Source organism: Argentina silus, assembly GCF_951799395.1.
Source record: "Argentina silus genome assembly, chromosome: X".
NCBI lineage: Eukaryota > Metazoa > Chordata > Actinopteri > Argentiniformes > Argentinidae > Argentina > Argentina silus.
In genome coordinates this window covers 5394601-5414600 of record NC_139653.1, presented here as the reverse complement: position 1 = coordinate 5414600, position 20000 = coordinate 5394601, and the positions used below count along the sequence as shown (strand labels likewise).

Genomic DNA, 20000 nt, shown 5'->3' with positions numbered 1-20000 from the left:
TGTATAAGGTGCCGGTTCAAACAGGTTTGCAGAACTGTGCTGTAAGTCAAGTCAAGCTTCAGGAAGAGGCCAAATATACTGTCACTGCTGTAACAGGAATAATATCAAACCAATCACACAAACCACATACTGTATAGAACGACACACAAGTTATTGCCATTAGATTCGCTCACTCTTCACCCTCTCTTTCACTTTCAACCACCGTTCCTCTGCCCCTGGCCTTACTCTTCCCTCCCTGCCCACCTGGAGGGATCAATCAATACCAGCCTGCTCTCTCAGCCTGTCCCATCAGACGCATGCCCCTCACTGTGGAACACTGTCACATCAAACCAAACACACACCATTTTTCCAAGGTCCCTATGTGATATATCTCACCCTTATATGTCCTTCTGTTTTATGTTCTAAAAAGGCTGGAGAAAATGTGACTGGTAAAATAATCAGTGATGGGATACGATTGCCTACCTGTGTGAACTTTATCCCAGGAGTGTTGTTGCTGCCCCCCCCCCCCACCCCCACACCTCCCTTCGTATAGTCCTTCAGGTGCGTCCCACACTGGTCTCTCCTGCAGACACCACCTAGAGAGAGACAGAGAGAGAGAGACATTCTTTAACGCTACAATTCTATTCATCCACACCGCTCGGGGATGTCTGCTTGTGTCCGTGAGCGCCTGTTTTCCCTGTGTGTCTGCTTGTGTCCGTGAGCGCCTGTTTTCCCCGTGTCTCAAATAGAAATCTCTATGCCAAGCACACACACGTGCTGCCAGCGCAGTTTCAGTGTCACAGTAACATCCAAATCTTATGGACCACTAGCTTCAGTAGTTGAAGACACCAGCACCTAACCCCCCCCCCCCCACCCCCCCCCCCCCCCCCCACACACACACACACATCTAGCCCCAGTCCCCCTTCACACCTGAAAGACAGTCCAGTCCGTTTCAGTGGGAAATTGTGATGTCAGCATCCCTACAAAAGACTTGTGGCACCTTTGCATCTAGAACCAAAAACTTGGTTCAGGATGTCGAGCATATGCTCCCGGCTACTGTCTGTGCCCTTGAGGGGTCAGAGAAAAGTGGTCATAGGTCAACTTAAGAGTTTGGTGTCCTCGCAGCCATTGAAAGTAAATAAAGAATATAGAAGCGGGGCTTTAGTGATTCTGACTTTGATGTATTTGATTACTATTGCTCTGTTTGACATATTTTGCTTCAACAATGTAGTTAACTTTTGATAATAGAACACACAAGGTATTAGAGAAGAGTTTTACTCCTTAATGTTATCTCATGGGACCCAGAGAGTTTGTGGTCCACAGGAGATAATATTGGGGAGAAGTAGTTTATTACTTGGTCAAGGACTCACATCTGGATGTGACTTCATACCCTGCCAGAAATGTATGGAAACAGCTCACTGTTGATTTGAAACCCAAACCCTTTTACAGTGTTCTAATATGATAGACTGATTTTGATTCCTCCCATAAGAAAAGACCAATCAGTGCAACGCTTAATATGATGTAGAACCAGGTATAGCGCAGGAGAATTATACTTTGAGAAATGACTGAATGTCATCAAGAGTTTCTCCCAGGCCTGTTTGACCAATAAACATCACCTATACTCAGCAAATCCACCGTCTGATATCTCTCCGTGTTCTAAAGGCGGAACGGGAGGGACATGCTCACGCAGGAAATCCGGCTACCGTTCTTCCTCTGAGCTTCCTCCTCTGATTACTCCATTTCATTCTGAACCCCACCCACCCAAACTTGTGATTTGTCGGGAGAGAGTGTTTGTCTGTAAGAAGATTTTGTTAACTACTCAAAAGCTTGATTGATTGTTTCCAGACATACCGCATTAGCTGACATCGACCAGGTACCTGGAGGCTGGAGACCACTGTATCCTTCCTGACCGGGAGCAATGTCCTTCCAGAAGGTTATCACCACACGACCGCTTGGCCACTCTGGAGCCTTTATACAGAATGGTCACAGCACTTAACTGCAGTACACCCTGTCTCCACAAGACCTGCTTATAGTTTTCCTTTCACACAATCTGAACTGTGTGAAATGACAACATGGAGAAAGAGGGGGGGCAGAGACAGAGAGAGAAATTCTGTGTCACAGTAAAGTGCATCTGCTACGACTGACACGAAATTTGCACCAATATAGGTGGGGTGGTAAATCAGAGTTTTCGGAGGACGTGCTGAAGAACCCTCTGAAGAACCATCTGAATCCTCTGAAGAACACTTTTTGAATCCATGGAGAACCCTTTTGCGTTCCATGTAGACCAGGGGTAGTAATCTATTGAGGCAGTTAAGAACACCTCTCAACCACAATCTCTGGAAGTCTCTAATATCCCCTTCCACTAGCATTGCTAATAATGCTAACAAATATATTTTTAAGTAGGAGAAACCCTGTGGATTCAGATTAAATAATTTGCAAGTCAGATTCTGCCTGCTGGCTGCCTGTTGCCTCCTCCTGATGTAGACCCTTTTGGGTTCCATGTAGACCAGCGGTACAAAGCGGATAGTCGGGGGCTGAAAATAATCATAATTTAAAAATGATAATGTTACTATAGGCCACATAATTTGCCATTTTCGACATCGACAACAACATAGCCCAATCTGTTGCTTGCATTGCATTTATGACAATGACACAATAATGTCACACCTTGATTACACTTATCATCAATCACATGAACCACTATTTTAACCAAATTATACATTGACTTCTTCTGTCTGTGTGTGTGTCTGTGCCTGTGTATGTCTATGCGTGTGTGTGTGTGTGTGTGTGTGTGTGTGTGTGTGTGTGTGTGTGTGTGTGTGTATTTAGACACAGACACAAATGCCTCAGAAAGATGAAACTTTGTATCTGAACTAATTTCAACCTTGTTGCTATGCGCTATTGTTTTTCTCACACTGAATGCTAGCATCTCTGCAGGTGTTATTTGTCTTACATCTTCATCCCTACAAAGATATAAACCCATTTTCTGCTTGAGTGTTTACAGGGATTCTGATGCTCATATGGCAAAGCCTAAGCTTGCCTGTTAAAAGCCCTTAAAACCACAACATTTACTTTACGTCTACTGTGGTATCATGGTATCAAGAGGCTTCTCTTAACTCCTGAGCTCAAGCACGCACACGCGCATGCGCACGCACGCACACAGAGCTCATCTCCTTAAAACATGCTAGGCTGTCCCTGGGCGTCTTAACACAGCTCATCAACTGTTAGACCAGAGACCGAGCCATAAAAATTAATGCCCCCCTCAACACTGCAAACACTCCTAGACGATGGCAGAGCAGAAGGAGGGGGAGACAAACTAATGCATAGGTGAGATCATATTGCACTTTTTCCCCCCAGACATAGACTAGAGTTAATGCCCAGAGAGAATTGATTATCTCTCTATGCAAATAGAACGCCCCCCCCCCCTAAAAAACTTGCAATTTAAACCAATCAAAGTCAATGTGTGTTTGAGAAGCTGTGTGACAAGGGAGGCCTCCCCCAGAATCAATTCACGCCGCAAGAGAGAAGCCATTCTCCCCTGGCTGAGATAAAACACTTTACTATGAGCAGTCAGATACTTATCAGGAGGAAATTAGCAAAGAAACACACATTTCCAAAACAAACAGATCAAGTGTTCCACCTCAAGTAATCTCTCTCTCGTTCTAGGCAGCTTGCCCTCTCTCTTCTCTCTCTCTCTCTCTCTCTCTCTCTCTCTCTCTCTCTATCCTTCTCTCTTTCTCTCTCTCTCTCTCTCTCTCTCTCTCCTCTTCTCTCTCTCTCTAAATTCTCTCCTTATCTCTCTCCCCTCTCTCTATCCTTCTCTCTCCTTATCTTTCTCTCTCTCTCCCCCCTCTCTCTCTCTATCCTTCTCTCTCTCTTTCGATATCATCAACTGTTATTTCCTCCCCCATAAATGTCAACAATGAGGAGTTCAGGCTGTGTTTCATTCATTGTAATAAAACCTTGCCGCCCCCTGTGCCAGCGGAGAGAGGCTGTTGTTTTTTTAACTGGAGAGAGAGATGAGGTTGCTGTTCTGGCCTCCCCCACTCCTGGGACTAACTCCAGCCCCTACCAGCTCCCACACGTATACACTGACGCAAGTCCGTCGCAAATCTACAGCGCACATCTCACCAAAACAACATGTGGGTTTTTGGCCGGAAGGTTTATTCCCAAAACCTTGAGAGACATGCAGAACAGAACACATTGAGGTAGCACACATGCACACACACACATACACACTCACACTCACATACACACACACACGCACACACACTTAGACACACACACTTCGACACACACACACACACACACACACACACACACACACACACACACACACACACACACACACACACACACACATACACACACATTGGTTTTAGTTTTCCACTTATAACTGTATTTTCTAGAGAAGGCAGTCAACTTGATCATGATAACATCTTATCGGATTACAAAGTCAAGATCATTCTCAAAGAGCAAGTTTTCGCATCCTATCATTTGGTGGTCTAACTTTCATCAACGGAGGGTTTCTTCTCTCTGTCATCAAACATCAGTCCAGTTACCCAGAGACGACTAAGAAGTAGACAGAAGCTTTTAATCATGCTAACAAGGCTTTATTTGGTTGAAGCATGGATCTGCAATATCATCACCATAGGGTTCGAATAGAGGACACACACTCATTGAACACTTTATTAGGAACACCTGTACACCTTCTCATGGTTGAAGTGGTGTAATGATGTGGGGAATGTTTTCTTGGCACACTTTGGGCCCGTTAATACCAATCAATCATCGCTTGAATGCCACAGCCTATTTGAGTATTGTTGCTGACACCATGTGCATCCCTTAATGGCCACAATTTACCCATCTTCTAATGGCTACTTCCAGCATGATAATGCACCATGTCACAAAGCAAAAGTCATCTCAAACTGGTTTCATGAACATGACAATGAGTTCAGTGTTCTTCAGTGGCCTTCCCAGTCACCAGATCTGAATCCAATAGAACACCTTTGGGATGTGGAAATGGGAGATTCACAGCTTGAAAGTGCACCTGAAAAATCTGCAGGAATTGCATGAGGTCATCATGGACCAGAATCTCAAAGGAATGTTTCCAACATCTTGTGGAATCAATGCCACAAAGAATTGAGGCTGTTTTGAGAGCAAAGGGAGGCCCTACCCAGTATTTGTATAGTGTTCCTAATAAAGTTCTCAGTGAGTGTACGTAGATACTGAGTCATTTCGCATACAAGCGTCTCCTAGATGATGACTTATTCCTGACATCTGACTCATTACAACCCGTTCCAGTGCTCTATTAGACTGTGTAGTCGTCTATTCCCATGACCAACCTCCATGACCCCGACTCTGGGAAATAGCATAAAGTACAGTAACCTTCCATTGTCTATTCATTGTCTTTGAGAGATTCATCACCAAATATGAATGAACCAATCATGTAATAAACACAGGGGTGGGAGTGATGAAAACACAAGGCCAGATGTGAAAACATGTCATTACAATCATGCTGCTATCATCATGTTTAAACTGTAGTCGGGGCTCAGTTTCAGTTTGACCCTATCATGACCTATCTGTGTGTGCGTGTGTGTGTGGTTAGGCCCAAACAGACACCACTGCTCCTCTCCTCCACCAGTGCTCTGCTCTTCTGTCAGTTGACTGGGGGAGGCTGGTGGAAGTAGAAATTGGAGGATGGGCTCATTCCAATGCATGGAATGAAATGAGGAATGGTATCAAACACACAGTGGTATCAAACATGTATTCCCTTGGTATCAAACACATATCAGGAGGAGGAGGAGGAGACGAGAGTTGGGGGTAGGGAAGGAGAAAATAAGAAAGGAAAGGAGAGGGGGTGGTAGGGGAGAAGAGGAGAGGAAAGAAGTAAACGCACAAGTATTTGATATAATTTCTCTTTCCGTTCCATGCATTACAATGAGCCCTCAGATTTCTACCTCCACCAGCCTCCACTGATGTTGACACACTGAAGACATTTAAGATAATCCCTGAGATGTCTCTGTGTTTTCCCAGATTACATCTTCAAAGCGAAACGTGGCTGGCAACTTGGCTATCTTGAAAGGGAGGGAGCTGTGGAAGACTCATGTTTCCGAGGGGAGAAACAGCTCAAGAATGCAATCATGTTTTTTGGGGGGAGTTGAGAGAGGCCCTGATAAAGGGATTTGGTTTTGCCAAACAGACACAGATCTGAGTGAGTTTGGCTGACAGCAGAGCACAGCTCTGAGGACTCTCACCTGTGTGACCTGAGCTGACCTGACACGTCAGTGAACCAACAAAGCTCACCTCTGTACCAGAGTAAGTACCAGGCTCCAGCTCATCCTTTAAAAACATGACACACAGTAATGGGAGGTCACCCAGGTCACACTTCAGTAACTCTTTCTATGACATGTTGGTCTTCCATTGAGGACCACATTGGAGATCAGTGTTGTATTAAAATACTTGTATGTCTTATACTCTGGGCTCTGTATTGTTTGACTGTACACTTTTTTTTACCCTAAAATGAATCAAATCAGACTATAAACATGTCAGTATTTAAAGGTTAAATAAAGTAAATGAAAAAATATTTTAATGTTTCTATCGAGTCTCATAATCAGGTGATGGAAGGCACAATAAATGCATTATATACAAACCATTGTACAATACAAACACCCTATCATATCATGGACAAATGTCAGCAGTGACGTGGACAGTGAATGTGGCTTATTCTCCATGAGTCACAGTAATGTTCTCGGGTGGTTCCGGCAAGAAGAGAGACCAGTAGCCAACGTCATCTAATATTATTGTATATTGACATTTTCTAATTAGTATATTAATATTCTGAATAAGACAATTGGGTTGGATGGGAATGGATTGGAATGGAATAGAATAGAATAGAAAACTGATTCCAAACAATCCTGCTCGTTGTTAAGGGGAAGCTCTCTGACATCAGAGCAGATGTTTCTGCTGAAGCTGTTGTCCTGTCCTCGGGCAATGACATCATCACCGTGAGTCACCGACCAGAGCCAACTGTTAGGATCACATGGAGCAGAGAGCTGTCTGTCTGTCATCACTGTACAGTAGGATGACAATGCCAAGATCCCTGGACACACACACACACACACACACACACACACACACACATCAACAGAGCTGCAAGAAGAGGAATTACAACAAATGTATCATCTAGCTAGAGGAAGGCAGAAAGGAGGGGATATAGACATGTATTGTGTACATTTCTGGTGATTTGAAAACAACTAACTATAACTAACTATACTGTAGATCTAATTATAATACTATACTGTAGGTCTTCAAAGGTGACAAACTAAAGTAGATTCAGTCCTCTCAGCCCCTGACTTGGGCTGAAAAATGAATGCAGCAAACGGTAAAGGCTTGAAGGCCACTCTCTCTCTCCCCTTGTTAAAGACCAAACTGGATCAATTACCATGTTTGTGTGTGTGTGTGTGTGTGTGTGTGTGTGTGTGTGTGTGTGTGTGTGTGTGTGTGTGTGTGTGTGTGTGTGTGTGTGTGTGTGTGTGTGTCTATGTACCTCTGTTTGTATGCAGGTTGAGATTAGGAGGAGTCCAATTCTACAACATGAGCTGAGTTATTCAAATGCTGAGCATCTGACTGCAGAGGATAACATATGAAAGGCATCAGCAGAAATATACAGAGAGGCAGTAATCCCCTGGCCAGGCCACTTGTGTACCTTGCAGCAGCACTGTCTGTGTGAGGCAGGCCTTATCAGTAGCAACCATAGGGCTCCTGTAATAACCCTGCTGATGGGAGACACTGTGGAGAGAGGAACGGAGGCAGGTTCACACACGCGCGCCTGCGCACACACATGCAGGCACACACACATGCAGGCGCACACGCGCGCACTCAGGCGAAGGCTCACGGTTGCGCGCACACACACACACACACACAGAGTAGAGAGGAGGCAGCAAGCCAGTTCCACTTCCCACTTCTTGCTGAGCGCCTGGCATCAAGAGGCTGTTGTGTGTGGTGTGTGTGGTATATGTTGTGTGTGGTGTGTGATGTCCCCCCCCCCACCCCCTCTCCTGTGTATTTCCATTTCTAACAACTTTTGTCTCCTCTACCATACACACATACTGTACTGTATCAGCACCATTATCACCATTCAGAAGGTCAAGCCCAGTGCCTCCAGCCTTCTCCTCATGATTTATCCCTGGCTGCCATTACCACTGTTCACATTAATCTCCATCTGCAAATCTAATCACATGGCCTAGCTATCGCTAGCCCCGCACACTCCGTACAGAAGCACCCAGCCCAGAAGGGGAAACTAGGGCTTATGTTAATATGGGGCTGTTGACACAAGACGGGTGGCACACCATTTTTTGCCGCGATGACGTGAGTGACTCGCTGATCAGACGAAGGAGATTAAGGTAGTGAGACCTACTGTACAAGGCCACTGCTTTGATTGTCATTGTCACATTGTAATTTCCTCTTTCTTAAGATCGTCTCTCTATCTCACCCATTTTTTGGATCTTCTTCTCCTTCTGTGGGTCTTTTTTTTATCTTTAGACTGGTATCGGGCTGCTATGTAACTGAAATATCGACACCAGTAGTCATGGAGGGTATGATACATGTGACGACAGACCGTTACTGTCAGCTCTTCTCTGGTTAAAGCCACAACTGTTTCATCACTTCATCACAGAGCGGCAAGTAAGAATCTTCCAGAACATTGTAGAACCACTTTAAATGTCAAAAGCTGTCTCGTGTGTGTGCCTCTAGCCGCCCTCAGGCACTTAAGCCCACAAGTCTACAGAGTGATGCTTCACCCCAATCACACGCGGCGAAAGGCTTAATAATCAGCTCTACGGTGTGGATGTAGGGATTTTCTGAGAGAGTCCCCTCCACTGAGACTGACAACTGAAACACAGAGAAGCCCGGAAGGCTTGTCAGCTCAGCTCACGGAACCACAGAATTGTGATACGGAGCCTCTACCTTAGCCGCCCTCCCCTCTCCACTGACACGCACATACTGCACACACAACCTGATATGAAACCCTGGCATGCTACGTTCACCCACTCACTCAACTCAACTAGCAGCACTGCATCCACTCACCCAGGGGCTCACCGATGATCCTACCTCAAGGTCCATGATGTGCGTGACATGAACATTCACATGTAGTAAACCATGCATTGATGTCACATTGGCATTTGAGTTGTCCGTGCATATCTCATGTAAGCAACAGGTACCTCAGTATGGACGGGCACTATACTACACTACACTACGCCACACAACAACACCACATTACAGTGGAGGCTGGTGGAGGTAGAAATCGGAGGCTCATTGTAATGCATGGAATGGAATGAGAAATGGTATCAAACACATCTGTGTGATACCATTCCTCATTCCGTTCCAGCCTCCACTGCCACATTAGCATGTCATCCATGACTGGAAGTGACAGAGAGAGCAGTATGGTTGCTCCTCTCTTCAACACAAGACTAAACTTCTCCCAGAGGCTGCCGTGAGAGACGATATTGGCAGAAGAAGAGACTAAAGTTACCAGAGAGGTTATTTTCCCTGTGAGATACCACTTCACGAATTCACTGCTGAGGGATTCATCTGCTACTGCTGCCTGCCTGGCCAAAGAAAAGGGCAAACAAGAGAGAGAGAGTGCTAATTATTTGACAGATAATATCAACTTGAGATTTCCAAAATGGTGACTGATATTTCATGTGCCACTAAAATACAGAGAGGGTGGCTTGAATAATTGATGGGCTTTGAGCAGGGAGATTTTTAGCTGCTCTCTCTCCTTCTTTTATCAATCATTCATGGGGTTTCCATCGAAAACACTTCAACCCCTCAAGTATCAAATCTCTCTTGACGGTGGACACCCCCCTTTCAGACATCCCACTCCATCTAACGGGGACCAAAACCCCTTTTGCTTGCTCACTCTCTCTCTCTATGAACCCCACCAGAACCCCATGTAAAGGTGAGGATGTTTGAGGGGAGCATGTTTGAGTTACCCCTCGGGGGGGCGGGGGGTAAAAATATCACCATCCAACAATTGATTGACAATTGATTGCATGTCAAATAAAGCATTGTTTTGTTTCTTTCTTTTTTTCTTTCTACCTTCCGTAGAGCTGCTTCACCTCTCTGCATCCCCCTCTCTCTCCAGAGTGTATAAACTGGAGAGCTGTATGTCTGTCAAAGTCACTAAGGACACGACATGCATCATCAACACTTACAAAGAGCCATAACACCGCTGACAACCTTTAAACAGCCACAAGGTTACACACTACACTACACCACACACACACACTCACACCCACACTCTCTGTCTCACACTCACACACACACATATACAAACACACTACACTACACCACACACACACTCTCTCTCTCACACACACACACACACACACACACACACTCCACTTGTTTTGTGTCCAGTCCGCATCTTTCGCAGCGTTGGACAGACTTTGAGGGAAGAGCCGATATCCCAGTCACCCCAACACACACCCCAACACACACCACAGTGTGTTGTCATGTACATAGGCACTCTCCGGACCCCTGCCAGTCACAGCCTCTTGCAGGTCAAAAGCAGGACTCTCAGGCTACACGGGCCTCACTAAGTGATATAAGAAATGATAGAGTGTTCCTGATTACCCATCAAGGTGGGTTTCGACAGCCTTTCCCCGTGCCAGTGATCTGTGTCCTGGCGCTGTGCCAATACAGACTCCAGCTCTCTTTGATTTCAGCTGCAGTCGAGTGGTGGATGGCAAGGAACGCTGCAGTGCCAGGCGGGGAGGGAAAAAGAACAAGTTGTCTCTCACTCTCTCAATTTTAAACTCTCTCTCTCTCTGCCCCCTCTCTCTTTCTCCCCCCCCCCCCCCTGTCTCGTTCCATTGGCCCGACCTTGGCTGTCATCTGTATAAAACACATTTTCCAGCCTGCTGGGTCCAGAGCACACAGGGACAGAGAGGCACTGAGAGGAGTCTCAGAAAGGACCTCCAAGGCCCACAGCAGCTCTGTGTCTGGATACTGTACACCTGAAAAAGATCCAGCTTTGGTGTTTACGTTGACAACTTTCTTTTTTTTTTTTACTGAATATACACACAAACAAACACACACACACACACACACACACACACACACACACACATACACACACACACACACACACACACACACACACACACACACACACCCTCTCTCTCTCTCTAGACTCTAGGTGTAGGCTATAGGCTGTAGGCTAGCAAGACGAATCTGACGGTTAACTTTGTCTGAATGACAGTTAAATAGATTTGACTGGATTGATATTTGAAAGGAGGGTAGCACAATACATACACACAGACAATGAAGGCCTGAAAAAAAAAAAAGGACAACCATGAATGGGCGTCAAACACAGACATGGACCCATGAAAGAGTGATTTACCATGACATACTGTACACTGGTGAGCTGTGAGGGTTCATGTACATAGCAAGATAGATAATATTTGTTTGGTGAACAGATAATCTGAGGAGAACAGTAAGTTTTAGATTAGATTAGATTAGATTAGATTAAACTTTATTGTCATTGTGCAGAGTACAAGTACAGAGACAACGAAATGTAGTTAGCGTCTAACCAGAAGTGCAAAAAAAGCAGAAGTGCAGTGTGAACAATATATACAGGTAGTGCAGTATATGAGCAGTATAAGTAGTGCAGTATAAGTATATATTAATATGTATTAACAGTGACATTATAAGCAGAATAAATATAGAATGCAGTATGAACAGTATAAGCAGCATATGAGCTGTATAAGCAATGCAGTATAAGCAGTATATATGTATTAACAGTAACATTAAAGCAGAGTAAATAAGCAGAATAAATATGGAATGCAGTATGAACAGTATAACAGATATGTACAGTATGTACAGATATGTGCAGTGTATTAACAGTAGCATTATAAGATTAGTAAAATAAATATGAACAGTACAGACAGATATGTACAGAAGAGCAGTAACATATAGTATAAGAGCAGTGTGTACTAGTGAAGATACAGTATGTACAGTTTATAGGAATACTATAGGGTAAGAGTAGTACAATTGTCCGGGGGGGGGGGGGTTGGTAGGTTGTCACCTAGGTGCAGAGTTGGAGTTCAGTAGGGTGACAGCCGCAGGAAAGAAGCTTCCTCTGAACCTGCTGGTTCGAGTGCGGAGAGACCTGTAGCGCCTCCCGGAGGGGAGTGGGGTGAACAGTCTGTGGTTGGGGTGAGAAATGTCCTTGACGATGCTGCGTGCCTTACGCAAGCATCGCTTGCCCTGGACAGCCTCAATGGAGGGGAGTGAGGAACCAGTGATGCGTTGGGCAGTTTTCACCACCCTCTGCAGTGCTTTCCGGTCAGAGGCAGTTGCCATACCATACTGTGACACAGTTGGTGAGGATGCTCTCGATGGTGCAGCGGTAGAAGTTCACCAGGATCTGAGGAGACAGATGGACCTTCTTTACTCTCCTCAGGAAGAAGAGACGCTGGTGAGCCTTCTTGATCAGGGTAGAGGTATTGAGGATCCAGGAGAGATCCTCAGAGATGTGGACACCCAGAAACTTGAAGTTGGTGACTCGCTCCACCTCAGTCCCGTTGATGAGGATGGGGGTGTGTGTGCCAGCTTTTGACTTCCTGAAGTCCACAATGAGCTCTTTGGTCTTCCTGGTGTTGAGAGCCAGGTTGTTGTCGTTGCACCACACTGTCAGGTGCTGGACCTCCTCCCTGTAGGCCGTCTCATCGTTGTTGCTGATGAGACCAATCACCGTTGTGTCGTCTGCAAACTTAACAATGGTGTTTGAGCCATGTACAGGTGTGCAGTCATAGGTGAAGAGGGAGTAAAGGAGGGGGCTCAGCACACAGCCTTGTGGAACGCCGGTGTTCAGGGTGAGGGTTGAGGAGGTGTGGTTATGGAGCCTAACAGACTGCGGCCTGTTGGTTAGGAAGTCCAGAATCCAGTTGCAGAGGGAGGTATTGATGCCCAGTTCACTGAGTTTGGTGATCAGTTTGGAGGGGATGATGGTGTTGAATGCTGAACTGAAGTCAATGAACAGCATTCTCACATAGGTGTTGCTATTGTCAAGGTGGGACAGGGCGGAGTGAAGTGCCGTTGAGATGGCATCCTCTGTACTCCTGTTGTGACGGTAGGCGAATTGGAAGGGGTCCAGTGTGGGTGGTAAACAGGTCTTGAGTTGAGCTAGGACCAGCCTCTCGAAGCACTTCATGGTGATGGGCGTGAGTGCAACTGGGCGGAAGTCATTAAGGCTCATTGCAGTGGAGTGTTTTGGCACCGGCACGATGGAGGTGGTTTTGAAGCACGCGGGGACAGCTGCTTGGGCTAGGGACAGGTTGAATATGTCAGTCCAAACCTCAGTCAGCTGCACAGCACAGACCCTGAGGACGCGTCCGGGGATGCCATCAGGACCAGCAGCCTTACGTGCAATAGTCCTGCTCAGTGTCGCACACACGTCGGTGGGAGAGAGTGTGAGGGGCTGGTGATCTGCAGGGAGCAGAGCCTTGATGGCCACCTCTTTGTTGTCCCTGTCAAAGCGGCCATAGAAGTGGTTCAGCTCATCAGGCAAAGTGCGCACTGACCGGACTCTGAAGTGTCCGGTCATCTTAGGTGAGGTGCACTAATCTTAGACCAATGACGCCTTGCATCCACATACTGTATGGACGCACGGCCTATAGAATTATTCAAGGGCCTGAAACACAGTTATACAACATTCATTTAATCACTCATTCATTCTGGCCTCTTTGGAATGAACGTATGCAAACATTCAATATTGATCTTCCTGATGCTAGTGCTTTAAATGTCACCTACGCTGATATCAAACAGTCGTAGTGAGGTTGGGCCCTCTGCCAAGCAAGAATCCCAGCTCAATTAGCTTTCCCAAGATAACACACACACACACACACACACACACAGCTAAAATATTGCACATCTAATCTAGGTGTCATTTCCATGACGGGAGTTATATTAACTAAACAAATGTTGAGATTTTGAGAGGGAATGGCCGCTGTAGAGGTAGGTGCTTGTGTGTTTGATACACTTTTTTCAGTGGTGCTCTTTTGTTCTCATATCAGATTAGGTGAATCACTAGGTTCAGAAACACTGAGTTAAGAGGTAGCTATGTGTATCAAATGTCCCTGGAGTTTGGAATTTATATTATTAAGATTTCACTTATGTACCAATGCTCTGGACAGCTCTAGATAACCTTTCAAAGTCTGAGGATTTATAATAATAATAATAATAATAATAATAATAACTAAAAATTCCTCCCTTATTCAAAGGTTTAACACATTTTAACAACACCAGTATTGCCCCAAGCTCAATATTCCTGTATAACTATGCAAACAAGCTTTTCTCAAATACAGATGATCAAAGCTAAATAGCAGCAGTTTAATTTTTGCCCAAATGCACCTGTGGATCTAAAAGAGAGCCTTCTCAGCATTCAGTTGTCAGAAGTGGGCCACAGTCAGTCACAACTGACACTCGCTTACAGACAACAAATAGTGTACTCTAGTTTGGGCGCGTGTGTGCGAGAGGGAGAGATAGAGAGAGACTGTGTCTGAGAGAGATAGAGATAGAGAGAGAGAGAGAGAGAGAGAGAGAGAGAGAGAGAGAGAGAGAGACAGAGAGAGAAAGAGAGAAAGAGAGACTGTGTCTGATTCGGTGCTAACTGCTGCTACTCTTCTTGACCCCAGTGCTTCTAGCCACAGATCAGATCAGGGACACTGTGTGACAGATGTCTGCCTGGCGCTCTGTTCCAGGCATGAGCACTGTTGGCACACACTCCAAAGAGGACAGAGAGAGAGAGAGGGAGAGGGAGAGGGGGAGAGAGAGAGAGAGAGAGAGAGGCAGAGAGAGGAGTGGAGTTTTGATGGAGAAAAGGGAAAATCAGATCAGACGAATGGAGAAGGGAGAGAGAGTCAGAGACAGACATAGAGAGAGAAAGATAGAGGAGTGCAACAGGAGAGGAGCGAGTGGCCGCGATGATGTTGATGGAAACAGCACGCCAGGACAGGCAGACAGGTTTCATCTGCAGGACGAGATGCACTCTGTCATGTTTCTATCAGGCAGAAACCGGTTTGGCCACAAAGTGACACTGGCGAGTTTATACATTCCTCAAGCGCCGCCTCTGCCTCTCACTCTCACCCCAGCTGACCCACAAAAGGACAGAACACCTTCAGAGAGTCGCTGAAACAACGCTGTTGTCACTCACTCAGTTAAATTCAATTCAATTCAATTCAATTCAATTCAATTCAATTCAATTCAATTCAATTCAATTCAATTCAAAGGGGTTTATTGGCATAGTAAACAACTGTTTACATTGCCAAAGCGAGTGAAAATACAAATAAACAAAAATGAAATAACCAATAAAAATGTAACAGTAAACATTAGATTAGATCAGATTAGATTAGATTGGATTAAACTTTATTGTCATTGCAATACAAGTACTGAGACAACGAAATGTAGTTTGGCATCTAACCAGATAGTGCAAATAGTGGCATAGTGCAAAAGACATGATATTGTAGACAGTGCATGGTATTACAGTACAATATACTATCCAGTATAGTATAATATATTTATTTATTTATAACCTTTATTTAACCAGGAAAAGTCTCATTGAGATTAAAAATCTCTTTTACAAGAGCGTGGCCAAGACAGGTAGCAGCAAGACAGGTAGCAGCACAATAAACAGGGTTGCAGATATAAAAATATATATATTAAAAAAAAACACATAACAATTTACAATGAAAATAAAGAATAAATTACAGAATCTAAAATATCTAAATTATTCATCAATATTCATCACAAGTCATCAACATCAGGGATCAAACAGGGGCAATATGAATCAGCCAAAACATCTACAGCCAGATGTGCCTGCCTCCTATATTATAAATGAATATAATAAGTGAATATACATGAGATGAATATCAATATGATATGTACAGTTGAATAAGGGCAATAGGTCTTTAGGTATGTTACATATGTAAGATGTATAATTAGAGACCAATATAATAAATATGCTATGTGCAACAAGCAGTAGTGCAAGCTAAATTGAAGTCCTGAGTGTGCAGCCAGTAGATGTATGTATGGAGGGTACACTGATACTGAGAGTCAATGTTTCTCTTGTTGGGGGATGGAGGGGGGGGGGGGGGGGGTTGCGGCTGGTGGGGGGGGGGCGGCTGGTGGGGGGGTGGTGGGGGGGCTGGGCTACTGCCGGGATTCTGAGTTCAGCAGAGTAACAGCTGCAGGGAAGAAGCTGTTCCTGAGCCTGCTGGTGCGGGAACAGAGACTCCTGTACCACCTCCCGGATGGGAGGAGGGCAAACAGTCTGTGGCTGGGGTGAGACGTGTCCCTACTGATGCCTCGTGCCCTCTGCAGACACCGCCAGCGCTGGAGGACCTCAAAGGCAGGGAGTTGTTCACCGGTGATGTACTGGGCAGTTTTCACCACCTGTTGCAGGGCTTTCCGGTCGGAGACAGAGCAGCTGCCATACCGCACTGTGATGCAGTTTGTTAGAATGCTCTCGATGGTGCACTGATAGAAGTTGACCAGGATCCTAGGAGACAGATGGGCTTTCTTCAGTCTCCTCTGGAAGTATAGATGTTGCTGCGCCTTTTTGATCAGGGTGGAGGAGTTGAGGGTCCAAGAGAGGTCCTCGGAGATTTGGACACCCAGGAACTTGAAGCTGGAGACACGCTCCACCTCCATCCATTGACGTAGATGGGGGTGTGTCTGCAGCCCCCAGCTTTCCTGTAGTCCACAATGAGCTCCTTGGTCTTCTTGGTTTTGAGGGCCAGGTTGTTGTCAGCACACCACATTGCCAGGTGCTGGATCTCCTCCCTGTAGGCCAACTCGTCGTTGTTACTGATCAGGACTACCACAGTGGTGTCATCTGCGAACTTGATGATGTTGTTAGAGCCATACACAGGCACGCAGTCACGGGTGAAGAGGGAGAAGAGGAGAGGACTCAGCACACAGACCTGTGGGACACCGGTGTTCAGGTCAGGATGGAGGAGGTGTGATTGTCTAACCTAACAAACTGTGGTCTGTTGGTCAGGAAGTCCAGGGTCCAGTTGCAGAGGGAGGTGCCAATGCCAAAGTCACTGAGTTTGGTGACCAGCTTGGAGGGGATGATGGTGTTGAATGCTGAGCTGAAGTCAATGAACAGCATCCTTGCGTAGGTGTTGTTGTTATCCAGGTGGGTCAAGGCGGAGTGTAGTGCCGTGGAGATGGCATCCTCCATTGACCTGTTCAGGCAGTAGGCAAACTGGTGGGGATCCAGTGTGGGGGGAAGGTAGTCTTTAAGGTGAGCCAGGACCATCCTCTCGAAGCACTTCATGATGATGGGGGTGAGTGCAACGGGGCGGAGGTTATTCAGGCCCGCTGCAGCAGAATGCTTTGACACCGGCACAATGGTTGCTGACTTGGGGACAATTGCCGTGGGGACAATTGCCTGGGCCAGTGACAGGTTAAAAATGTCAGTGAAGACACTGAAGGGATGCCATCAGGGCCAGCAGTCTTGCATGCATTCACCTTGCTTAGTGCACAGCACACATCAGTGGTGGAGAGTGTGAAGGGCTGGTCGTCTTGGCGGGGCTCAGCTTTGATGGCTGGGTCCTTGTTGTCCCGGTCGAAGCAAGTGTAGAAGCTGTTGAGCTTGTAGGGTAGGGAGGCAGTGCTGGTAGGGGAGGCTGTATTTTTGGGCTTGTAGTCCATGATGGCCTGGAATACCTTGCCACATGCGTCAGGGATCAGAGTTGTTCTGAAAGTGCTCCTCAATCTGCAGTTTGTGGTCGTGTTTGGCCTTCCTGATGCGGCTCATCAGGTTAGCCCTGGATGAGCTGTAGGCCTCTGTATCGCCAGATCTAAAAGCGGCGTTGCGTGCCTTCAGCAGTAAGTGGACCTCACTGCTCATCCAAGGCTTCTGGTTGGGGAAAGTTCTTATCGGTTTGTGGGTGGTGACACTGTTGACACATGTATTGATGTAATCCAGAACGAAAGAAGCATATGAATCAATGTCCGTGTGAGAGTCCAGGGTGGCCTGAGTAGCAAACATACTCCAGTCAGTGTGTTGAAACCGGTGCTGTAGTGTAGAGTCCGCTCCCTCTGGCCAGACTTAGGCTGTCCTCACTGTTGGTTTCACACGTTTGATGAGTGGTGTGTACTTGGAGAGTAGGAACAATGAGAGGTGATCAGACTGTCCCAGGTGGGGGAGGGGAATGGCTTTGTAAGCCTCAGCAATGTTTGTATATACATTATCTAGAGTGTTGTCCTCTAGTGGGGCAGGAGACATGTTGGTGGAATTTTGGGAGTACCGTTCTCAGGTTGTAGTGGTTGAAATCCCCTCCAACAATAAAGGCTCCATCTGGGTGTGCAGTTTGTTGTTTGCTAATAGCAGCATGGAGTTCTTTCATTGCTATCTTAGCATTAGCATCCGGAGGGACATAGGCTGCAGTAACAACAATAGCTGTAAACTCTCTAGGCAGGTAAAATGGCCTACATTTGATCATTAGGTACTCCAGATTGGCAGAGCAGTGACTCTCAGTAGCGGTGCAGTAGCAGTGTCCATACACCAATAGCAGTGTCCGTACACCAACTTTTGTTGACATAAATGCACAGTCCTCCGCCTTTCGTTTTATCCGAGGCCTCTGCCATCCTGTCGCCCTGAAGACGTTGCGTCCCTCTAGCTCAATCACGCTGTCGGGGATATCGTTGTTCAGCCACGCACATGCACGCACACACACACGTGTGCACACACACACACACACACGCACACACACACACACACACACTGACTTTCCCACTATACTGTACTTCCCCTTTTTACAAGCAACACACAAGAGGAGAGGAGAGCAAACAATCTTCCCAGCATGGCCAGAAACAAATGTTCCTCATCATCTCAGCACAAAGGCAACCTGCCGTGTCTTTCTCCTCTGCAATCCAATAGAGAGGTGTAATGTTTTGGTATAATAAGCAGACCCAGGTGCGGTGCATCTAAAGGGAGGCAGACGAGTAGGTAGCGGTACCAAACAAAAGGTTCTTTACTTAAAGTAGAGTAGGCAAAACAGGATACAAACACAGACTTAATCTCGAAAACAAAAGGGTAGTACAAAAAAACAAAAAACAGTACTCATATATTCAAAGGCTTACGTATCTCAAGCGACCCACAAACAGTGAACACACTGTGAAGACTAAGCGGGAGTAAAGGGAAGTGAGGGTACATAAAGCATCAGTGACAATTAAACACAGGTGCAGGTGATAAGTCTGATGGCACAGTGGGCGGCCGGAGGGAGACATCTAGGGACCGCACTGGGGAGTGCGCCCCCATCCGTAACAGAGAGGCATTTAGCCATCATAATGATTTACAAAGTGACAAGTCAAACAGATTTACTGTGACAGTCTGGAAGGAACCCAAACCAAATGCAATTACTGCTTCACGTGATCAAACCTCTTCCTCCTACCCCTCCCATCTTTCCCTCCTCCTCCTCCTCCTTCTCCTCCTACTCCACCTTCTCCTACTCTTCCGTCACCTCCTCCCTCCCCCCCGTCTCTCCAACCTTCTCTTACTGTCTCTCTGTCTCTCCCTCCTCCTTCTCAACTTCCTCCACCTTGTGCTCCCGTGAGCTGAGAGTGGAGAGTGGGACTGGTTCAACACAGGCAGGCAACAAGCCTATTCAATTCCCTCTCGCTCTCTCAACACAAGCCCCCTTCAAACAAGGGAGGGAAAAGCTCTCCTTTGTGGGAGTAAGCTACTTAAAGTGACAGCTCTCCCGATAAGGATCAGTGGTGGTCGTGTGGAGTAAACGGAGACAGCTTTGTCCAAATGCAACACCGTTACCCAGAGTTTATCAGATCTGATGAAGCATGACCAGGAGGTTATGACATATGGTGATATTTTCAGGCTACAGCACCAGCTAACAACACAGATAAATAAGCTCTCTACTGTTTGTAATGGGCCAGTTAACCAAAAAATGACTCTAATCAATGATACAACATTCAATGTCAGCCCCTTGGAA

At 46.1% G+C, this 20000-nt stretch overlaps 1 protein-coding gene across 1 annotated transcript in view; it reads right to left on the bottom strand.

The window, feature by feature from the left end:
- The window catches only part of LOC310822882 (zinc finger MIZ domain-containing protein 1-like), a 127744-nt gene that overhangs the window by 100231 nt on the left and 7513 nt on the right, over nt 1-20000 (bottom strand). Inside the window, exon 2 of the mRNA XM_083695441.1 lies at nt 463-575. The gene's annotated coding sequence lies outside the window, so the exon portion shown is untranslated. The remainder of the gene's footprint in view (nt 1-462; nt 576-20000) is intronic.